The sequence below is a fragment of the Bombus terrestris genome, chromosome 2 (genome assembly GCF_910591885.1).
Source record: "Bombus terrestris chromosome 2, iyBomTerr1.2, whole genome shotgun sequence".
Lineage (NCBI taxonomy): Eukaryota > Metazoa > Arthropoda > Insecta > Hymenoptera > Apidae > Bombus > Bombus terrestris.
Window position 1 is genome coordinate 16,523,896 of NC_063270.1, and position 22,407 is coordinate 16,546,302.

The following is a 22,407-nucleotide window of genomic DNA, read 5'->3' on the forward strand; positions in this document are numbered from 1 at the left end:
CTCTCTCTCTCTTTCTTTCTCTCTCTACGCCAGTTTGTGTACACGTACCGAGGAACATTCTTCTTTCTTTTCTTCTGCCTTTTCATACGTGGCGTATAAGAAGGCGCGGTACAGGAAGAAAGGCAAAAAGGCGACATCGTTCATCGACACCATTGCCTTCGTAAGGTCGCGGGTTATGTCGATATGGCAAAGGTATTGCGTTTTTTAGCAGCATAAAAAATCGCGCCACCGACCGCGAACCGAGGCAATAAGTTTCGTTGGTTTATCGTCGTCGCTTCCCTGAAAACAGCAACGTGGAATCGCTGCAGCGACCGCATGTTCACGGCTTGACACGCAACCACCGTGTCGCGTCCTGTGGCATAGGTGCGAAAGACCGCGAGGGCCACAGGGCAAGAAACGTTGCGTTACAGCCGAGGCCCACACTGCGCGTTCAACTGCATATATCACTTTACGTTACGCACTATTTGTACTCGAGGATCGACGAATGTTTTTCAAAGTCCGCGACACGGACGAGAAGAAGTAAAAAGGGTAGGAGGGGGGTTGGTGTCGAGCACTGCATTCGGATACGGTGCGCCGCAAATCGTACCACTTCGGGATATTCCCTGACGTTTTTATGGCCCTACTTTCGAGAGATTCTCTACGTGTCCTGGGTACGGGCCGCGCACAAGTAACGGCTGTAAATTGAAAATTGCTCTCTTTGCCTCACGAATCCTGGGAATTGGTTTTTGCGGCTACGGCGGCGGCTTGGATTGAAACGAAGGGACAAATATTTACTCTGGAGAGACAGAGCTGGCGGAGGTGAGCGATAAATCTCGAACGATACGAAAGTTCACGCGGAGAATGAAACATTCGAGAGTGGGCCGCCGCCGGGAAGAATTAAGTATGAGCCGTGTGTGTTAGCCGCGCGCATTCGTTCGCTGACGACCGCGACGAGAAGGGGTTGGGCTGGGTTAGTCTGGCGGTTTCGCAAAGCAAATATTTTTCTCGCTTTACTACCGACGGTCGCGTCACTTTCACGAGCTACCAACGTTCGTTCGAGGAAAGAGGAGCAATATCGTAGAATGTAGCCAACAGTTTCGCTCTGTACGTTGCACGCGGGACTAAGAAACTCGTACGCGTTTCATCTTGACAGAGGATTTATCTCGACTCCTTCCGGCTAGGATCGCGGGGTCGAATCGTAAACCGCCGAAATTGCGGCTTTCAGCTTTTATTGCGAGCCGTATATTAAAATCTTTCTAATTAATTCTATGGGCAGAGAGACAGATAGAAAGGAATATTTCATCGACGACACGCCAATAATAACCAGTAATTCGGTTTCGAGCGGACAAAACTAGGTATCTGCTGTTGGCGGACATGCGTGTCCTCGTGAAATATTCGTTTCAATTGGAAAATTGTCGGAAATCGTTGCGCGAATCGAAACGAAAGCTTCGATTCTGTCTCGCGGAATCGGCACTCGGACGAACGTTTCTCCGTGGACTGGTTGTCATGGTGTAACGCGTGTTCTCCACGGTGCGTCTTATTGCTCGTTCGTCCTTTCCACGCGGCCGGCGTGCGCGCGCGGCGTCGCAGAAAGAAAAGGATTTGTCGAATAATTAATCGTCGTACGGTCGGAGAAGTGGTCGCGCGAGTATGGCGGTCCGGCCGAAACTTACGGTAGCCGGTAATGCCGGTAGTCCTGACAGGATGAGGGAAGGCTGACCGCAAATTAATCCTCGAGAAAAATTCCGGCTGCTGTAATATTCCCTTTCGGCGGTGCTCGCTCGGTACTCTGCGAGAGCGTGCGAGTAAGACGCGAGTGGGCGAAGGACGAAGACGAAAAGTTCACAGAGAGACGCCGACGGAGGCGCGAGGCTTAATCGAAGTCTCGACCTTTAAAGGTGGCGAACGTTGTCCCGCGCCTGCTGCGACATTATTTATTTATTTACGCCACATTCAATTATGGCCGCGAGACCGCAAAACTGATTGCACCGGCCGCGACCAACGGTGCTCGGGATTCGCGACGCTATTTGCATGCAAATTCTTTCGAGACGCGATTCCGCACGCGGAAGAATCCGCACCGTGACGAATCGAGACCGTATGCGAGGGCGAGGCACACCGAGACATCCGTGAGTCGCGACGTTTTACCTCTCCTCACCTTCGACCTCCGTTTCTCCTCAGCTTTCCACCTCGACGTTCCTGTCCTTTATCGTCGGCAACTTGCCACTCTTAGCCCCGTAATCGCGTCTTTTTGAATTATTAACTCCTAACTCTTTACTGCGAGCCATAACTTCGGCCCAGCTACAATGCGTCAGGATTGTTTGTTACTTCCGACCGTGCAAATAATTCCCTCTCGGTGAAATACGGCGTACTCTTTTTACTCGCGCGTATCATTACATAATGCAACAGACCGCGCGCGTGATTCAACCGCTTCGTTCTGCCGTTCTCTCGATTTCTCGTTTCGAAATCCGTGGTCGTGTAACGATCGAAGGAAAAGAAAACGGAAGACGAGGAACAAGGGCGTGAAACGTATGAAACGGGGAAAAGGATCAAAAGGTATTTGAAGAAACGTAAAAGTGATACGTGCTCGAAGCTCGTTCCGGCAGACGAACGTTAGCATACGTTCGCCTACAAAAGGCACGCCGTGGGCGTACTTCGAGTCCCATCGAGTCGAATAAAATTGATAGTACAAGGAAGATGTGGTTCGACGGGCCACCACCCGGGGCGCAAGATGCCGCTGACAATAATCTCGTTGTAAACATTTCGTAACAACATAATTGCTTGTTCGGGATCGGGCGTGCGCTCTCCTCTGCTCGGTCTCTGTTCATCATTGCGCTTGGTCGAGAAAGAAGCGCCGGGGGTCCTTTTAAATTGGCGACTTTTTCGGTCAACAATCGACCCTTCCGGAAGGTCGGTGGCAACCGCCCGCCTCGTCTGCTCGATTCTCGGCCGTGAACAGCCCTATAGACACCCTACGGCTATGCTATAATGGTCACGGAGTAAGGGCTGAAAGGAAACCGCCCTCGAATCTCTATACCTATATACATTGTACCGACTCGAGTCGCATATAACGGCGTGCGTCTCCGAATAGAATTTAACTTTCACCGAATCTTCAAAGGAACTCGGATCGTCATGGTTTAAGGTGAGATTCTGCGTTTCTTCGCTTCCCTTTTATACCATCTCTTCTTTTTTTCTTTTTTTCACAAGAGCGGCGATTCTCCAAAAGCTGCTTGTTTGTTACAAATGTACGCGGCTGACTCGATGCTTCCTCTTTTTGCGTGGTTGAGACAATATTAAAGCTCTTTGTCGAGAGAAAGGTTTCTCACAGTTGTACTTGTGCTCTTGTTACGTTCCTATGAACTTGTTCTTCTTTCATCCCTTTGTAGTCTTTTGATATTTTATGACACGCGACGAAAGGCACCGACTAAACGATGGTTCGATCGGTAACGCGTCATCGCTAGAAACGGGAAAGTTGCTAGCTTATGCATGACCCGCACCGCAGCCTGTCGATTTTTGACAGATGGAAGATGGCCAACGCCCTGACTGCAGCACGTGTACTCAACACGTGCCTGTCCGAGGGTGTGAAAGTGAATTTCGATTAACTGCACTGTCACGCGTAATGCGCGATGCTTGTATCCTAGCAAACCAGGGTAAATATCGTTCGAATTGCGTTCAGTATTATAATACACCCTTAATATCCAGATTGCTATATGTGTACACAATCCACGAATGGATATTCTTCAAACAAACGGTTGGTTCACGGCCAACGATAACAGAAATTCCTCCGAATCAATTTTTATTTTACGCTCGCCGTTCTTCCCGGTAGAAATCTCGTAGGAAAAATTCGTTTTCCGTGGCGCGAGTAGCTCGCATCGGTCAGGAGCTAAGATCTCCTCGCGCTCGTTCTTCTTGCCGACGTTTCGCCATTTTCCATCGTGCACGATTGGGACGTGAACGCCTTATCGCGTCCTCGATAAGAGAAAAGACTCACTTCGAACCGTCTCTTCCTTTCTTTTAGCTATTCAGCCGAGTCTCCGTGGGACTCGTGGTGGCACGTACGCGGAACGTCAAATTTTGAAATTTAAATCTCTCCGGAGAAGAAACGGAGCGCGAGAGTTGGTAAAGAGATGAGGAGAGAGCGGATCGAGGTCCGGTGCGATATTATCATGGCCACTCTCTCTCTCTCTCTCTCCTCTCCTGTTCCTCGTATTACTTTTAAACTTCCGACGATATATCACGAGTGGAACGGGCAGCGGTCAGTTTCTGCATGGATATCGCACGGACAGGGGCTCCCTATAAAATACGTCCGAGCCATTAATCCCGAATAGAAGGAAAATATTCAGCTCGACGTTGAACGACCACGCCGCGGACCTTAATATGAATACAAAAGCAATATAATTCCGTGTCTATTATTTATCGTTGTGTCGTTTGCGGGCGCAAAAGCATTTCGAGCGAGACGATAGAGAGAGAGAGAGAGAGAGAGAGAGAGAGAGGGAGGGAGGGAGAAAAATAGAAGTAACCCGAGAGAACGAAACAGGAATAGCGAGTTTCGTTGTTGGGTTCGAGTCGCACGTAGTGGACGCATTTGGAATGCGTCAAAGGGCCGTTTTGTGCCCATTTTGCCGGTGATGCTGTCGCGAACCGTAAAAGAGATTAACACTTTGCTCGTGTAAACGTCGATCTGTGCTTTATTTCGCGTTTTATCACGCTGCTAGCAATGGCGCTCGCTGCCAGCGTCATTCGCTCGTAGTATCGTTGTTTATGCATTCTTTTTGGTAAATTTTGTTCGCGCTTTGTTGCACCGTACGTTACATCAAAGTGCGCGCAAATTGAGCGACGCGCGAAAAATTCTCCACGCCCTCTTCGTCGCCCGTATTCGCTTTTCGTGTGTTTATTTGTCAACGTGTGGCTACCAATGAAATTTTCACCCTCCGATACGATGTGACAAATTCGGCACGATGCATAATGGAGACGTTTTACAACGTGACGGGCTTGGTGTAACGTTAAAAACATTACACGAATTCGAGTACCGTCGCTTCCCGCAAATTGACGCCAATTCGACGCGAATCAATCTGAAATAATCAGCAGGGCCAGGAGGGTTACAGTTCGATTCATTATCCGCGTTTTCCCATTCCACGCCCTCCTCTCGCGAGAATTAACGTATTATCATAATTTAACACCGAACGTTGTACCAGTCGCGTGCTACAATTATCTCCTACATTTTCGAATTTGGAACTGATTAATGCCGTCATTAATAACGCGCCCGGGATAATAAAAATGACATACGTGATGAAGGTTCGGGATAGATAACGCGGAATATATTGAAACGATAATCGATACAAATACGAGCCGTTCAGCTACCCAATTGATCACCCCCACTTTTTGTAAATTTTGTAAATTTCATTAACTAGATAATAATTAATGTTCTATTCGTAAACACGAATTATTTTATGAACGCTCAATTTCCAGCAGTAAATTTATTTCCTAAGTTTAAAAACATAGTATATGTAACATCTGTATGTTATTACTTTAATGGAATCGCGCTGTTCAGAATTTATTCGTCATCGACAAATACGACGATAGCCAATACGACCATCAATACAGATCCAAAACGATCGTTCTTTTCGAGTACTATCGTTTCTCCCTGAGCGCTTCTCTATTTTCACCAAAGTTGCTCGCGTGACTAGCGCCGATCGTTTTCGCGAATGACGCCATTTCCGGAACGGGTATCGATATTATCTCGTCAGATCTGAGCAATAACCATCTTGAGCCATTGTTCGGTCACCGATTTTCGTCAGCAGCCATTCCGTCTAGCGCCGGGCTATTCGCGCAATTTTCTTCGCGTAATTACTAGAAGACCGGTCGGTGATTTCGGCAGCCCTCTCGCTCTTTCCCGTCTTTCGTCCTAAATACCGGGCTATGCCTCCCGCCGATACCTACGAGGGTGCTGAAGATAACTAATCCCTGTTACCGTCGGCGTTACGTTTTACGTTGATTGCGTCAACCCTTTCCCCCAGAGTCGTTGGACAGGTCGTCACACTTATCTCCCACAGAGAGAGCGAGGCTGACTCCCGGTGCTTTTAGCCTGGGATATTCGCGCCCAATGGCACAGGGATTGTCGTGCCGGCGTGCTTGTTAACAACATTGTTAATTTCGGTTCGAGGTCACCGCGCCGCTTTAACGCCCGATTCTGATTAGGAGTCTCGCACGCCGCTTGATTACAATCGCCAATTGCGTGAGTTGGTTGGTTTATGCGAGTCGCGAAGCAGAGAGGAGATGAGAAGAGTTGGAGCGAATGTGCTTTCGCGCGGTAAGGAGGATCGTGATATTTAGGGTGGTTTACCAACCATGCGTGTATCGCGGTGTTTAGCTTGTACGCGGTCGATCGAGTTTTTGGATTAATCGCAGGGAATTAGTTGGGTCGATCGTCGATCGTCAAATAGAGAGCCTTTGTTCTCTAATCGGCCGAAGGCGTTTCAGGTATCCGGAATATCGCGTGTGTGTGCGCGAATGGACACACGTCGCGCCCGAAGGGCGAGCCTGTTTCTGTCACCGGTGTCCAGGCTAATTACCATTTCCATGCTCGAATAAATTAATAAAGTCCAGAGTCGGCTGCCGGCGACACGTTCGTCGATCGCCGCGGAATTATTCGTGCATGTATTTAAAAAAAGAAAAAACAACTTGCTTTCTCTCTCTTTCTCTCTTTCTGTCTATCGCTGTTTGTATGAAATGGCCGGGCAGACGGTCACGTGGCCGTGACTAATGCGGCGAGGCACGATATTGGCAGCATTGATCATGTTAATATGCAAAGCAAATGCACCGACAGCTATTCTCGCGGATCGAATCGCGCGCATTAACATCGAAATCGTTCGGATCGTCCGGGATCTAGCGAAACTATCTTAATCTCGATCCGATGGAATTCAATCGGGAATAGGACGGATGAAAAATGACTGAGACCGAGTACGCCGGTTGGTTTTCCGTCGTTGGAAATACGGCGAAGTGAATCACGGCGAGACAGAAGCCGCGCGTTTGCCCTTCCGGCGATGTCGGGGCATTAATTGGACAGCAATTAATCCGAGAGAAAGAGAGCTCGTGCTAGCCGACGTAACGTTACAAATGACGCATCATTGCGCCACGAGGACGATCCATTAACCTTTTTCTTGAGCGCCATCGTTAGTTCCAACGCCAGTCTTTATCAAGGCGCTCCTTTTTGCCCGCGTATTACCGCGCTTACCCTCAAATCGTCCGAAAACCCGGAAAACCTCCATTTCGAAAGACAGCGAACCTCTGCTCGTTTCCTTAACTCACGCGCTCCCTTTTGTTCGTGGTATATACACCGTGGATCGTAAATGGTGGCGCGAATGGGGCGAGGAAGATTCTATGGATTTAAAAAAAGAATGGCCGAACGAACTGCATCGAAAGCTTCGTTTTTGGGAAAAATACGTTTGAACAGCGATGGAGCACGGGTGTACCCGACTGATAACTGGCGTTATGGATTATAGTATAGGCTATTGTAACCTTTTGTTCGTTAGATCGACAATACAATGCGACTAATAGATAAATATTGGTAGAAAATAATCTCCTATATTATACCGTGTATGAATACAATCACAATGGCACTCTTTGTTGGAATTCATAGCGCCGGCTATCAGTCAAACTCACGCGTGCTCAGTTGAGTTTTAAACGTATTCTTTTGAAATATGAATTTCCCAATGCTATTTCGCTCCCATAGAACTCTATCTATCCGAACTTCACAATGTAAACTGGTATTATACGAATTACTTGTACGGTATGATTTCTACTTCCACGAAATACAGTCTACCCTGTATATTTTTTGGGTAATTCTTCCTACTCGAGAATCGTAGTATACGCGACGAAGCAAAGCAACGTCCCATCTTCCTCCGTTTCGTTCGTCGCTTCGATGTCGTCTTCGTAGATAGTCGTGCGTCGTTTACTCACAGACGAGTTAGCTTCTAAAGCGGGTGAATGTATCCTCGTTGCGTCTTTTCACCCTTCTGTCCTTCCGGTTCTCCGTTTAAGCTTCATCCCGCAGGACATCGTCGTTCGCTTGTTTACTCGCGCGCATCGTTCGACGGTGTGTTGCTTTTCCGGTTGCGTCAAAATGCATTTCGTCCATCATTTTCTCTCCATTTTTCCGCTTCTTCCCTCGTTCTACGGGCTGAAAAGCGTCGCGCATTCTCGATTCAGTCTCTCGAACACCAACACTTGGCCGTCTACGTGCGACGAGAACACGAATATAGGTAGAAAGGCGAGACTTTCGCCGAAGGCGGAGCCACGGCAATCCTTTCAAATCCTTTTAACTCCATTCTTCTAATTTTATGCTCACCAGCGCGGATACGTCTTTTACGAGTGTCTCTGGGCATTCGCTACGTCAAGTCCACCGGAATATCTTTCTCGGCGACGCCTATTCGATTTATTCACTCTCGTAACTTACGAGACTTCCGCGAGCGACAGAGAAACAAACGTTACAACACGCCGTTTTTGAGACAAAATTAGGATTTTTGTTAAAGCCACGGAGATAAGACGCGACGATGAAACGTTCAAAACCTGTCTGCCTACTCTTAAATGATTTACGATAGACTCTCTGATATTCGGTCTCGCTTTAACATTTTCACTCGTAGGAAGACAATCGATCGGCAGGAAAACAACTGACATGTTTCGTATTCCTCGTTCGTCTGTCAGTACCATTTATCGTAACGAAGATTTTAATTCACCGGAAGAATACATCGTTCACAGATCGAATTTTAAACGATCAATAAACTTTCATTGTAATTATACTTTGTGTCATATATTCTATAGTTTCTTGTATTATCGCATGTATCATCGAAAAATGTTACTCGCGTAAGACCCTTGTTTGTGGAGGTTTTCACGGAACCGTCGTTCCTGGGAACAGAATTTCCTGGCGTTTCACGATGCACGTATCGGAAGATTCGTTCTTCACGCGCGGCCGATCGGCGTTTTGCTTCGATCGTAAACGTCAGCGGGCGCGCGTTAATCCGGTTTATTGGTAATTCGGTTCAGATATCACGGGAAAAGTTGCACCCGTTACATTAACGCGTCCTGGTAACGGCATAACGGCGTTACAGAGGTACGTACACCGGAATATTGGCTTTTACACCTGGTGTCTCCTCTCCGCGCGCCGGTCGAATTATTAAATTGATACACGGGCAACGGTCGTGTAATTCACGTGCATCGCCGCCGTCGAATGTAATCGACACCCGGGTGAAATTGTACCCGCGGCGTCGCTCGACATCGGAACTACATCGAAAGTAATCCAATTAAAGCGAAATTCGCCAAGTAACACCGATAAAATTTTCATCCTGCCGGACCTCTGTAACGCGACGAACCGGCTGAGCGCGGATTCTCCCTCACCGTGATACTTTAATAGGTATTTAGTTTCGCTCGCACGTTCCCTCGGTTTGGATTTTCCCGAAAAATCCAGGGTCGTCCCTCGATGCACGACGGACGCGAATGAATTCGTCATTAGATTCATGGACATCGAACAGGTTTTACTTTAACGCACTTTCCCTTCTCTCTCTCTCTCCCCCTCTCTGTCTCCGTCTCTGTATCCCTATTCGTTTAGGATTAGATCAGGTCCATTGGATTTACCGAGTTTTTCCAGCAATCCTGTATCCCATCTAACGATGATTCGATGCAGCACCGTCGCCACTCGGGCTACGAGGACTGGTCAATCGCGTTATCATAATATCTTGGCGATTATCCGAGTTCCTGTCTGTTCCAGGATCTGTCCTTTCGGGCTCGATGGCTCGCGAGCAATTATTTTCGAATAAAATTACGCCGCCAGGCTATGAGACTTGTACAATCGTGTTATACAAGAGAATTTTCTCGGCTCTGGCGCGGACCATACAGGAAAACAAAAGCGAATCAAACTAGTAGAACGTGTAATGGGCTCGGCTAGTTACGGGCTTATCTTTTTCGCGGAATTAAAACTCGGATAATTGACGAGTAGGTTGTAGCCACGGGATACATGGTACGGGATCGGTAATCAAGGCATCGCGTGGAAATTTATTTTCCACTTTGAGCGAACAAGATCAATCAGGAAAGAAATTATGCCGCGCGCACATTCCGCGACTAAAGCTGTTTGCGAGTAGTTTCCTGGCTGTATTAATCAAAACTAGCGTCGTGTGGCATATTAGAGCTCTCGAGTGAAGCACAAGCAGAGGCTTGTTGCGAGTGTGTCCTTTGATGCAGATATTTGGCGGCAAGGATGTATAGCAAAATCGCGAATTAGAATATCAGGTAATCACGATGCTAATTGGAATTCCTACATCGCACAATTTTTTGCCTGGCGATCTGAGACCTGTGATCGTTTCTTGTTAATTTAGGTGTTATTTAGGTGTAATTATGTGCTACACTTCTCTCTTTTAATAGGAATTTTTATACAAAAGGAATAAATGTCGTTGACGAATAACACACAGGAACGTTTAACCTAACAAAATTGTATGCCAATTGATTCATGTTCCTCATAACATACGTGCATCGTATGAAAAATAGTTTTGTATTTCCAAGTGAGAATGAAATTCTGAACCGAGTCTTGAACGAAATTTTGAGCTTCCTATCTTCTCCTACACGTCTCAAATTAATACTCTGCTCGTCGAAACAAGTAAACTTTAATACCTGAGCGATTTTATCGGTCCTATTGTACCTCTTTCACCGAGAGTACCGCTTTCTGAGCGAACTATGTCTCGCATTGCTACGCTCGAAGGCATCCACTTTGTCGACAAATATATTCGGTTGGCAACTAAGTGATTGCGGATTTTGTCATTAGGTGGTAATGGCAAAATCCGCAATCACTTAGTTGCTAACCCAATAGTTCACGATTTGCTCGCCTACACCAACGTGGATACAGCGTTACGCATTTCTTATGGGAGAGACGAAGAACGAAGAACGTGCACGCGAATTCGCCGAACGACGCGTTGATAATGATTCGAGATAATGATCTGGGTGCGGGCCGACGTTCGACGCTGTTTAAAACATTTTCACACGACGACGCCGAGGTCGGCGGTGGCGTTTTGAATTCCTCGAGGGATGATCGCGCTTTGATGAGGGTGAGAACGCCCCGGGGGTTAACTCGTATTTCACGTGAGGCTTGTTGTCGGGTGATAGGCATTAAAATGGCGAACGGCGCATCGATCAAAGGCCTGACAGATTTTAGATTGCTCTCTCGCGCGCACGCGGTGTCAGCCGCGTCGTTTCGACGTTTTCGTGGCTGCGAACCTCCACGCCGGCACATGGACGCCCCGGCGAAGTGACCGGGGAACGCGTTACGAGATTTCATTGCACCGAGAAATTTCCTACTACATCCATCGCCAGAGATATTCGCATGACGGATCGTCGTTCGGCTATTTAAATTCGAGAGAAGCGGAACGGTTTTGCAGCCGCGGCGCGATATCGAGTGGATGAAACTGTCACGATACGCGTCATTTGAAAACAGCAGGAAAATAGAGGAACGAACGAACGCGAGCATAGTCGTTTGCCCGAAGTTGACCAGAGTTGATAGGATGTGAATTTACCACTTCCCTGTTTGATCGTCACCAACGATGAAAATTGCTTCGCTTCTTTCTTTCCAAGCGAAATTCCATCGATGGATCCGTCTTCTCCGACGGTTGACGATTACAAAAATAGGCTACAGATATTTTCATCTTCGGTTAAAACGTCGCGTCTGTACGTGTGTAGGTGGAGCCAGTCGCGGACAGTACTTATTCTTCGGGCATTTTCCACGGTGAATGAAATTCAATTGCGAGTTATCGGGCGAGGAAACGCGATAATCGTATTTTACGATGCATACCGGCTTCGAATATGAGAATTCGACGCTGATGGTCCTGGTGGCCGAATCAATTCACCGATTTGGTATTTACTCCTTCCAGACGACCGACCGTTGCGAGTCTGACCGAGGGGTCCGGATGGCATGCTATTATCATGCGTGACTATTGTTGGACAGAGAGTTACCTCAGTCCTTTGAGTGCCGGTCCGATATGAGCATATTTGAACTCACGCACACGGCGACTGGTCTATCGACGCGGCACGCTCTGGCATTCTGCCTACGAGGTGTTTGAATTTAATCAACTCGCTCATGCGTTCGAGATACGTTCGCCGCGCCAACTCGTACTCAAAGCCCGATTAACATCAAATACCATTATGCCAGTAGTTGTCATAGATCGCTGCTTAAGCTCTCGAAGAGATACGTTTGAAGAAGGAAATGCGTTAGGCCGTGTGCACGCGAGTGATGCAACTTTGTTGCGATATCCTGTTGGCAATGCTACATGCGATTTTTATGTTTATGATCGTCGAATGACGGATGGAAGAAAAGTAACATACATTCATCCTTCGTTCGTTTTATTAATCCTTTGCAAAGTTTCGTTTCTTCGAATCTTATACTATTACGATAACTGTTGCGATTTGGTATAATGGATTCTGATGTCAGCTTTCCCAAAAGTATTAATTTTACGCCTACGTAATACGTAGACGATGTATTTGCACGATGTATTTACAAATTAAAAAAATATCAGGGTAGGCTTGTCTCGCGCGCAACGTATCTATTAAAGAAAATTATGATCGATCTATAGGATAGTGTATCCGAGTAAAATTGAGGAAAAATTCACGATAGTGTAAAGAATAGCACAGCATCATTGATTCGGAATTTTAACAATGTTGCGTCAGTCGTTCGTGTCCTGGCCTTCCTCGAGATATCAGCGAAGAAAGTTAACGATACCAGTTTGGAAAGATTCCATTTAACAACGAAACGTTAACGAACTCGTCCCTTCCACCGACTGTTTAATTTTTCATTGCCAGAACCGGTAATCGTAGCGCGAATTAAAAGTCTCTGGCTCGTTTCCCCTAAGGAAGTATCGCGCACGGTGACAGATAAGCTTTTTCTATCTTTGCTCCATTGTCGGAGAGCTGCAGCGGAAACATTGACTGATCGGCGAAACACCCTTAGAATATATAATTACCAACCCCCTTACAGAGACCCGGTTTGGAACAGTCAGCCTTCTCTTTCCTCCGTCTTCCTCTGTAACCCGCACAGCTCCAACTTCTGCTACTCCGCTGCTGGTTGCTACAACACCCCACTAATAGGGGATGACTGTAACGTGACGTCATCAGGAGGAATAGAAGGAGAAGAAACGAACGAGGGCGAGAAAGAGAGGAGCGGCGTGATTGATTGGCCCATTCAAATGCTTATGAACGGCCACGGTAAGAGAGTCAGAAGTTCGTTGGTAGCTGATTGGCCCTAGCGAGAGGATCGCTCCTCGATCAGTCTTTCGATTGTCATACGCCGAGATAAATAAATTATTGTCCGAAGATGTCGATCCTAATGGAAGGCGGTTAGAAGGCAACATACGTCATTTCTACTGCCACAAACGAAACTTTACACACGGCTAACAATCGTTCGAACGATAACAACGATACAGGGTTGCCATAGAGTTTCAAAATCGTAGGAAGAAACGAGCCTCCCTTTATAGGATTCTCTGTGCTGTAGGATTTTTATTAATTTTTGATTCTTCGCTATTTCGTAGTTGCTCGATACGACAGATTTCACGCTCTTTGTTTCCGCAATTTTATTGTTCGAAGCAATCAGAAGATCGTCGTTGTGGGTGGTTCCATCTCGAGATTAAGAGATGTTCTCTGGTGAAAATTGACTCTAAAACAGTGACTAAAACTATTTTGTAATTGATTTGAACAATGTGTTAGAAAGGCAGGTGCAATCGTGTTCATCGGTGTCGATCATTAGTATCGAATAGGTTTTGAAGTAATTAATATCGATTATTAACGAGGTAGAAACGTAATTACCTACATTTGTATCTGTTTCTTTTAATTACGTCATTTTGGATATTAATACACGTATCGATGAGTATTATCAATCAAATGGGATTTCAGTTTGTAACTGTCATAAGATGCGATCGGGAAAATGGTTCTTCGACGCGTCCCGCGTTAATGTGTCGTATATTCCATTTGCAGGCGGGGTGATATTATTATTTGGAAAAGCGGGAAGCGCTTATTTTCACGGATTTGCAATCGTTCATCAGTGTCGATCATGGACGTCGGATAGTTTTTCGAACGTACGCACGCGTGGGTGGAGTGGGAGGGGCTTTGATTAATTAATCCATCTCACGGAGTAGAAACGAGAGCGGGCGAAGCGCGGCTCGGCTGTGCATGGAATTTCGGTTTGAATGCATATTGGTTGCAGCAAACAGTGGGGGTCTTCGGCTTTCATGAAGGGGAATCAATATTCCGTGTCCACGGATTGACGTGAAATATTTTTTGATATTAGCGCTTATTACCTGTAGCCGAACAGGTTTAACCATCGGTGGAAAATGGAAGAGACTCATTCTCGCGCACCCCTTTTTCCGAACGGAGGCTTTTAACGTGTCCAGTCGGACCATTTATCCGGGCCTCGATTATTCTTCTTGTGTCATACAATGAAGGAACATCCATTGCCGGTATCAGCGACATCCCGTGTAACGAAGAATTTTATTTCTTAATGGTTGCAATTGGTAACGAAATTCTTTCTACGCGCGTATAGTGAAATTGTTTGTCGATTCGTTCGAAAACTATCTTTTTTCGAGAAACTTTCTCTTCGCGGTAACACATAGCGAGGTTCAATGTTTCCAGATTTGATTCATCCAAGTTTAACTTCAGCCGTAGTTTCCACCGTAGTTAAAAATTTCGATGCTCGTAGCATTTTCTTCCCAGCCCTTCGCGTATTATCCTAACCGATTGATACTTTGCACCGATTTGTCACGAGCCTTTCGCAATTTCTGCTGGATTAATTCGGTCGTCGAATGAATCAACCGTGGCCCCGATGAAACGCAAAAAAACTGTCTCTCTCCCACAGACTCACCTTATCGACTTCTGGAACCCCACGGCGCAGTACGACCGATAATCTATCTAATCCTTCAAACGGTTTCCCGAGCAGAAAAAGCTTTTTTCGTCCTTGTTCCGGTTGTATCATAAACGGCGTGAAGTTTTCCCGTGAAATTGGGTCGGCCGGGACCTTGTTCACCAGAGGGGAATCGTATTTTATCCCTCGTCCTGTGCTTCCTCTCTTCTTTCTACGATCGTGTAAAAAATGCAATGGACATTGAGCAGTCGTCGGGACGAGCGATGGTTCGCGAACGATGGACGAATGCTCACGGAACCGTGAATGATCGAGGGCCGAACGATCCACGGAACACGTCCACATTATTCCGAAATTTGGTTACGCGCAATACGATTTTCTCTGGTTCCGTCATTGTTCCTCCATCCAAGAGGACAGAGATCCTGTTATTTACTTCGGTAATCTCGTATGACGGATCGGCCCGCCCTGTCTCCTTTCTTCTATCTCCAGGGGTTGATACGAATTTACTTAGAGGGCTGATTTTCCCGCCAGTAGTTTTCCGTCTCCTGACTGACCGGTCATTTGTCCGGACCTTATCGCACCCCGGGGACTGACCGAAGGATATGCCCGTACAGTTCGTGGCTTGTAGTGGATGTTAGATGCATTTCCAAGTGGCTGTCCTTGCGTCCGCCTCCGTCAAAATAAAACCGGCCGAAGAGAAAACAACACGTCGTTTATGACTTTAAATCTATCGCGTTTGACGAATCGTAAAACGCTTCGAGATTTATACAGCGCTGGTTTACGATCTATTAGCGTGAACGAGGAATGTCAGTCTCGTCGTTTGCCCTCCTTCTTGCTTTTAGTTAGAAAACATCCGGCTAAGACTCGATCGTTGAAAGCAAATTACTACGTACAAATCGTGTTTCGCTCTATATGCGTACGTATATGTATCTAGTTTTCTGCTCGAAATATTTCTATAGGGTCAAGGGTTATTCGCCAATGTTACGGTAAATAGGTGTTAATGCGAAGCATCTTTAACAGGGGTGAGGTTTGAACGAGTACGGGGTGTATCCTGCGACGAGATTGTAAAGGACGGCCATCAGGGCGGACAATGTATTAAGTACCAGAGGGACACCATTCATGGGGGATTACCTTAAACGCACGAGCAGGTCCCATTGTCTAAACTGATGGTCCAATCCAACTGGCGGGGCACTAACTGAATTCGCTGCCACCTTGTCGACTGGAAGACCTATCTTGACCGATTGGATACTCTACACCTCTGCCCCGCCTCCCTCTCTTCGTCTATCCGTCTCTATCTGTTCGGACGAAACGTTCCTCCTTGAGACCTTCGGCTATCAACATAGAAACGCTGTGCTATGTGTACACACTGTTGGCAATCTAGCTTAATGGCAGCTTGCAAATAGTTTCGGATTTAACTGGAATTTTATTGCGTGCGATAATTACGCTGCCGCCTCCGTTAACGACCGGCATAAAACATCTCCGCAGAGCCACGAAGATGTCTTCGTTTGAAGAATCTCGGTAGGAACTGCCGTAACAGTGACGTAACGAACGCGATGCCTGACAATAAATTTATCGCCGATTACCGATAGCGCGACGAGCTAACGACCATGCTAATTATGAATGTAATCGATTACGCGTCGATGATCTAATGCTGAAAATAGCCTGTGGTGCGGGAGTACTACGTTGTTTACGTAGTACGACCTACTAATAACTCGTAAGGAGTATTTTTGTCACACTACGGAGGATGTGGCTTCAACGCGAAGGACAAAATTATTTCGTTTGGATAACATCGTTTGCGTTGTCGCGCGAGTAATAGCATTTATAGACAATTTTTAACGAAGTAGCATTTTTGTCACGCTTTGGCACCTCGCGTGATTCAGTCTGCGTATCACGAGACACGAGATTATTTTCTCTCTTGTTGGTAAAACACCGCCTGTATCGTGCTGCGAGATAAAGTTTATTTCAAATATTTAACGAAACAACAAGACTTCGAAAGACCGACTTTTCCGCGAAGTGCAAGTGTTTGTTTCCTCTTTGTATCGATAATATCTTTCATGTCGTAATACATAGTGGAGTTCAGATCGAATGTTTAACGAACCACCAACCTTATGATACGCTGCTTCGCTTAAACGATGTCGATCAATGTGTATCGCTGGTGGAACCACTTCCGCGCTTTACACTTTACGCGAGATTAAACGAGGCAAGAACGCATGGAAAGATAGTTATCTAACCTGCAGACAAGTCGAACTTGAAACGCTTCGGTTAATTCAGTTTATCGGCTTATCCGTGAGATATTGCCGGCAAAGTCAATAACATCCTCTCTGAACGTGCCGATTGAAGCAGTCGTAGACGGTCGGTTAAATAATTACGTACACTCGATTGGAGTTGGTCATTGTCGATTCTTCATGCAAACAACCTCGCCTCCCTCTCCTCGTTTTAAACTCGACGAGGCCTCTATCCGCTCGAGAATCTAATCAAACATTTATGCTAAATCACGAAACAATCCGCACGGAATCAGCAAATAAAAGGGCCCGTAGCCCCATTTCACCGTCCTTAAAGCCCTCGCCTGGTCATTTGACTCTCCTATTTACTCGTGCTCGACGGACAAAAAGTTGATGGACATTCCGCGCCGGACAAAAGGCTCTGGATTGAGCAAGAGAGAGGAAAGGATGGGGTCTGGCCGAGAGGAACAGGAGAGGGCCGGCGGCAGTATGTAAATTCTTAGGGTTAGCCCGCGGCAGACACAGAGCTTGGCTTTGGGGCGAATTTGCATGGGCCGGGCATTTGCGGCGGCAACTACCTTCGCCGAGGTCCTCCTGATTGCCCTCGTTTATTAAGATTAACTTTTCTCTCGTGTAATCTCGACTGTGCTCGGATCTCAGCTCAGTTAATGTCCGTTCTACCATTGTTTCGCGAAGATTCCGATTACGTAGAAATTGCCCTCGGTTGAACTTCCTTTCGGGGCACGTCGAATTTCTGATCTATATTATGCACAGCTTTTGAATAGGATCGAAAGAGCGTAATTCTAAGGCGCGCGGATTTATCAAACGATAACGATAAGCTGCTGCTTAATAACGTTAATCGAACCTGGCATAAATCTATCTTAAATCAATACCAGTTGCATCGAAACTAGTAGTTTTGGATTTTACTCGTCGGACATTATTATTATGCGTATGATACCCTCCGAGAACATTCTGATCAATTTTATTTCATATATTTTCAATTTCACTGGTCAGGTACAACTAATATTTAACATGTTAAAACAGCGAAGGATTTATTTCCACGAATTTATTTATCACAGGTTTGTACTAACGAACAATCGGGAAAATCGACAATTTCAAGATATATTTTTAAAAAATAACGTTTGTCATCGTCATTTTACTTTACATTCCAATTGATCAATATGGTTTCCAAGCGAGCTCTACGTTACAAGCAAAAGCAACAATTCGATGGTCTTCGAGGTTCAGCGTTGCCTTCGATTTTACCTGCTATCGCTTGAATCAAACGCATACCTTATCCCACGAGCGAACGATCGAAACACGCTCACCTTATTAATGAGGAATAATTATCCGCCAACGAGAAATACCGTTTTATTGCCGTATGAGAACTAGTTATCGCCGCTAGTACGACCGTATCAAACGCGATACGGAACGTTGAAGCAAAAAGTGATACGGTTCTATTGCGATCCGAACAGAGCACACACAACTATGGCATTAAGCGTTGTAAAAGTGGCCCGTTGTAATAGCTAGTTTTATGCGTGCTTGGATCGACGGTTGTCGAGACTTCTTGCATCATTAACGGGTAATAAGAAAATTGTGCTCAGGTAACCGTACACTCAGCGTGTCTGAAAGCGGCAATTAAGTTCCGACATTATTGGTCCTCTTTTCAATAATTCTGTACGATACCAGCATATCCCGTCAGAAGTGCGCACGCCATGGACCCAACAATTCTTGTACGTATCGTTCACGCTTTTTCCTGGAAACTTGGAAATTTGCGACTCGATGTAATTGGTACACGTATGCAGGCTCGATTGCGTTGTCGCCTCTCTTCTTGCTAATCGCGCACGATATCATGTCGAAGATATAACGTTGCATTGAACGCAGCCATGTTAGTCAGAGCTATATTACGATAAATTACAATAAACTACCTCGGATATGAGATATTAGGTTGTCCGAAAAGCGTCTTTCTTTCGCAAATGTGTTTTTTACAAGAGTGCACCTTCATACAAATGTGAAACCAAGTCTGTGAAATGTGGTGGTGTTTATCTCGACGGAACAAAATGGGTCGTACGTAATTCGACAAAATAATATAAAAGAAAAAACATTGTGCGTCTATTATTTCCTCATAAAAGGAAAGAAACTTTTCGGACAACCTAATACAAAAGGAAACATGTATGTAGCATCTAAGTAGTCTAGAGCAAGGACAAGAAAGGATGTTTTGTTTGAAGTTAAGTTTAGTTTTATTTTAACAAGCAATACCCAATACAAAAACTGATTACAATATCTTCGTACGTCTTATTCTAACACTCGGCTCCCAACTTGTGTCTCCTCAGGTCAAAAAATGCTGACCCTCAACCCTCGCATCCTTCTTTACTCATTTAGCTTCGACGTCACTAAGGCATACACTCTTACTTACACACACTCTCTCTCTTTTTCTCTCTTCCCCGGCACTCTTACGATTCTTAGTTTATACCTTAAATTTACAACTTATACTATCCCGAGAAACTCGAACTTAAATATATAATAGACCTTTTTTCTTTGATATTACATGTATATCCCAAAATTTAGTTTGCGTTGACAATGAGAAGAAACGTATGGTTGCTAATGGTAGACTACAAATTCATATTTTCGTAAGCTTTGATTTAAGATGCCGCATCCACGCACCTATCAAATATTATAACAAATATATTGATTATTTCGTTTATTTTCCTACATTATATACGGTGATTGGAAATTAAGCTTTACGAAAATTTCATAATAATTTATATTCATAGCGCATTGTAAGAAATGGAAATCGGATCCGTATTAAATTTCCCACAGCTGCATAAACATCCAATAGCGCACTAATGACGTAAAACCTGCACCGAACAAGAACAAGTATTTCAGTCTCGTGTATACACCGTGGAACCCGCATAATACGATTTCTTCTTCCGATGCTAGCTCCTTTTTTTTTATCAGTATATATACCAGTTTAATTACACGACGAATGGCACGAAGCGAGGCACCGCGAAACGAACGACGAGTATCGAACGAGGCGGCGACCCTCTTAATCTGTAAAGTCACCCTGTTATATAATACAACGGTTGATTGCATCGGGCATACTCACACCCCCGGGCAGAAATAGAGTCCGCATCATTTATCAAATACGATGCCACCCGCTTCTCTCCTTTCACTATCCTCGTCGTGACCGTGAGCGCTGTTTTCGCGCGTTGCAATTTGTATTACGCACCGTTCTCATCCTCGTGCACGCTCGTCGAGGATCGATCCTCCGAACCGATATACGAACGGTGACACCGGGGAGCCGGCAACTGCGAATCTTCCACGAGACATCATCATTCTATTTCCGTGCCGACTCGTCGTCTATCTGTCGTGCTCGGAATTCAGCCACGGTACCGCTACGATCGATCTCCCTCGTGAGATACACGACCCATCGCGCCACGAGAAAATGGAAATTACGTGCGTGGTTACATTTGTTTCTTCGGCTTTCCTTGTTTGCGTCCAACTTCTTGGATTCTTCCGAGAACCACCCTGTCTAACGATCTGTCAAGAATGATGTATGAGTCGTTTTGCCTCTATGACGCACCATACGTCGTTTCTGATTTCGGTCACCTGACATATCGACCGATTTTGACTGACAGTTTCGTTCGAGATTCTATCGTCTTCCATGTTATTTCAGTTTATTTGTATTTTGTCGTTAGAGCGCCGATGCATTTATTGGGAAATTTTTAAAATCTATATGTAAAATATCCAAAGCGCGCATTACGATATTTAAAACGGGCCAATCAAATCTCTGTTCGATAGCTGAATTTACAAAAATATTTATAAAAATCGCGCAAACGTTCGTATTTCGTTCGTCGTGTTTTCTTTTCGCGTATTTCGTACTTACGGCGTTATTAATGGTGGCAAATGGCGATTTGATGCAATTACCTAGCAACAAGTAACGTTATTGATGCTCAACGATCGCGTGTTTCGATTAAACGTTTAAATAGAGACACTTCCAATGAAAGAAGGTATGTAATTTGTAATGTAATTTGAAAGGAGGGATAGCTGTGTATTAATAACAGCGAATGCGTTAACGCAGAGTGGTTCCACGAAACCAAAAGATAATTATTACCAGCGTCAGAATACAAGTCCTAGGACATCTCTATCCAACACGCTGCAAGTAACGGCCGAGTAATGGGCTGTTCGTCCAACATGTCGTAGCTACACGCTCGTCCACTATTCTAATGGAACGCCGCTTAATAATACCGGTAATTTACTCGTTAAAGAGCCCGCATATTTTTTCCATTTGATGTGTCCTCAATGAAAAATGGACTGATAACGTGATTCTGACAATAACTAACTCTTCAAACCGATCTTCTTCTCTTTTTAACACCAGCCTATAGCATCGTGCATCGATAAATTCCATATGACTAATTCAGTGAACAAGATGCGCTCTATGACGGTACGTTCGTACAGTATGACGGCCACAGGTGAATGACACGATAAGACATTTCCTATTTTTTTTACAGGAAAGCAATTTTCAGTTTCGTCGCGTTATTAACGCGTGCTTCCTCATCGTGTCCTAAATTTTCAAAATATCTCACAAAATTTATTTCGCGAATCTATTAAGCTGTTCTTAATTTACATCCTCGGACCCAACAGGTCACCTTTATTTTCAATTGCGTCGTATTAAATCCCGTTTAATCGCAACGTGACACGAAAATCAGAAAGTCCAGAATATACTTATCGTGGATCCTTCTATTGTCATTTTCATATAAAACCAGGATGTGTGTACTAATAATTAGGAGCGTATGTTTGCACTGTATTACGCAAAGCCGACGATGGTTAAGAGACGAACAAGCAACGCATGCCACTCGATCGGTCATTCTTCCGGCAGGGAGCGCGTCCCCATCCAGAACTCGATCGTGTGTCGGAGTTTTCGAGACAGTGAGTTCCGTAAGCGCATGAAACGACGGAGCGGCGCATCCGAATGCGTTTTAGCGCGGATCAAATGCATTACGCGTATTGCGTATGGAGACCGCAGGCATACACGGAGCTTATAGGCTGCATGCGGAAAGGATTACGCACCGGTCGGGAAATTATTGACGCGGCAGCGCGGTGAAAATCTAAACGAACCGCGACAGCGGCTGTACTGTCGCCGATGAAACGATTTAAACTGTCATTACCTGTCGATCAAAGAAAGGGATCCGATCGATGATCGCACTCGTACATCAGATTTGTCAGGAACAATAGGGTGGGACGCGAGTTGAACACGCGCACACAGACGACGGATCAAGACTTAATAACGACTCGACGCGGGATTTCGGCTCTACAACGAAATTTAGGAAT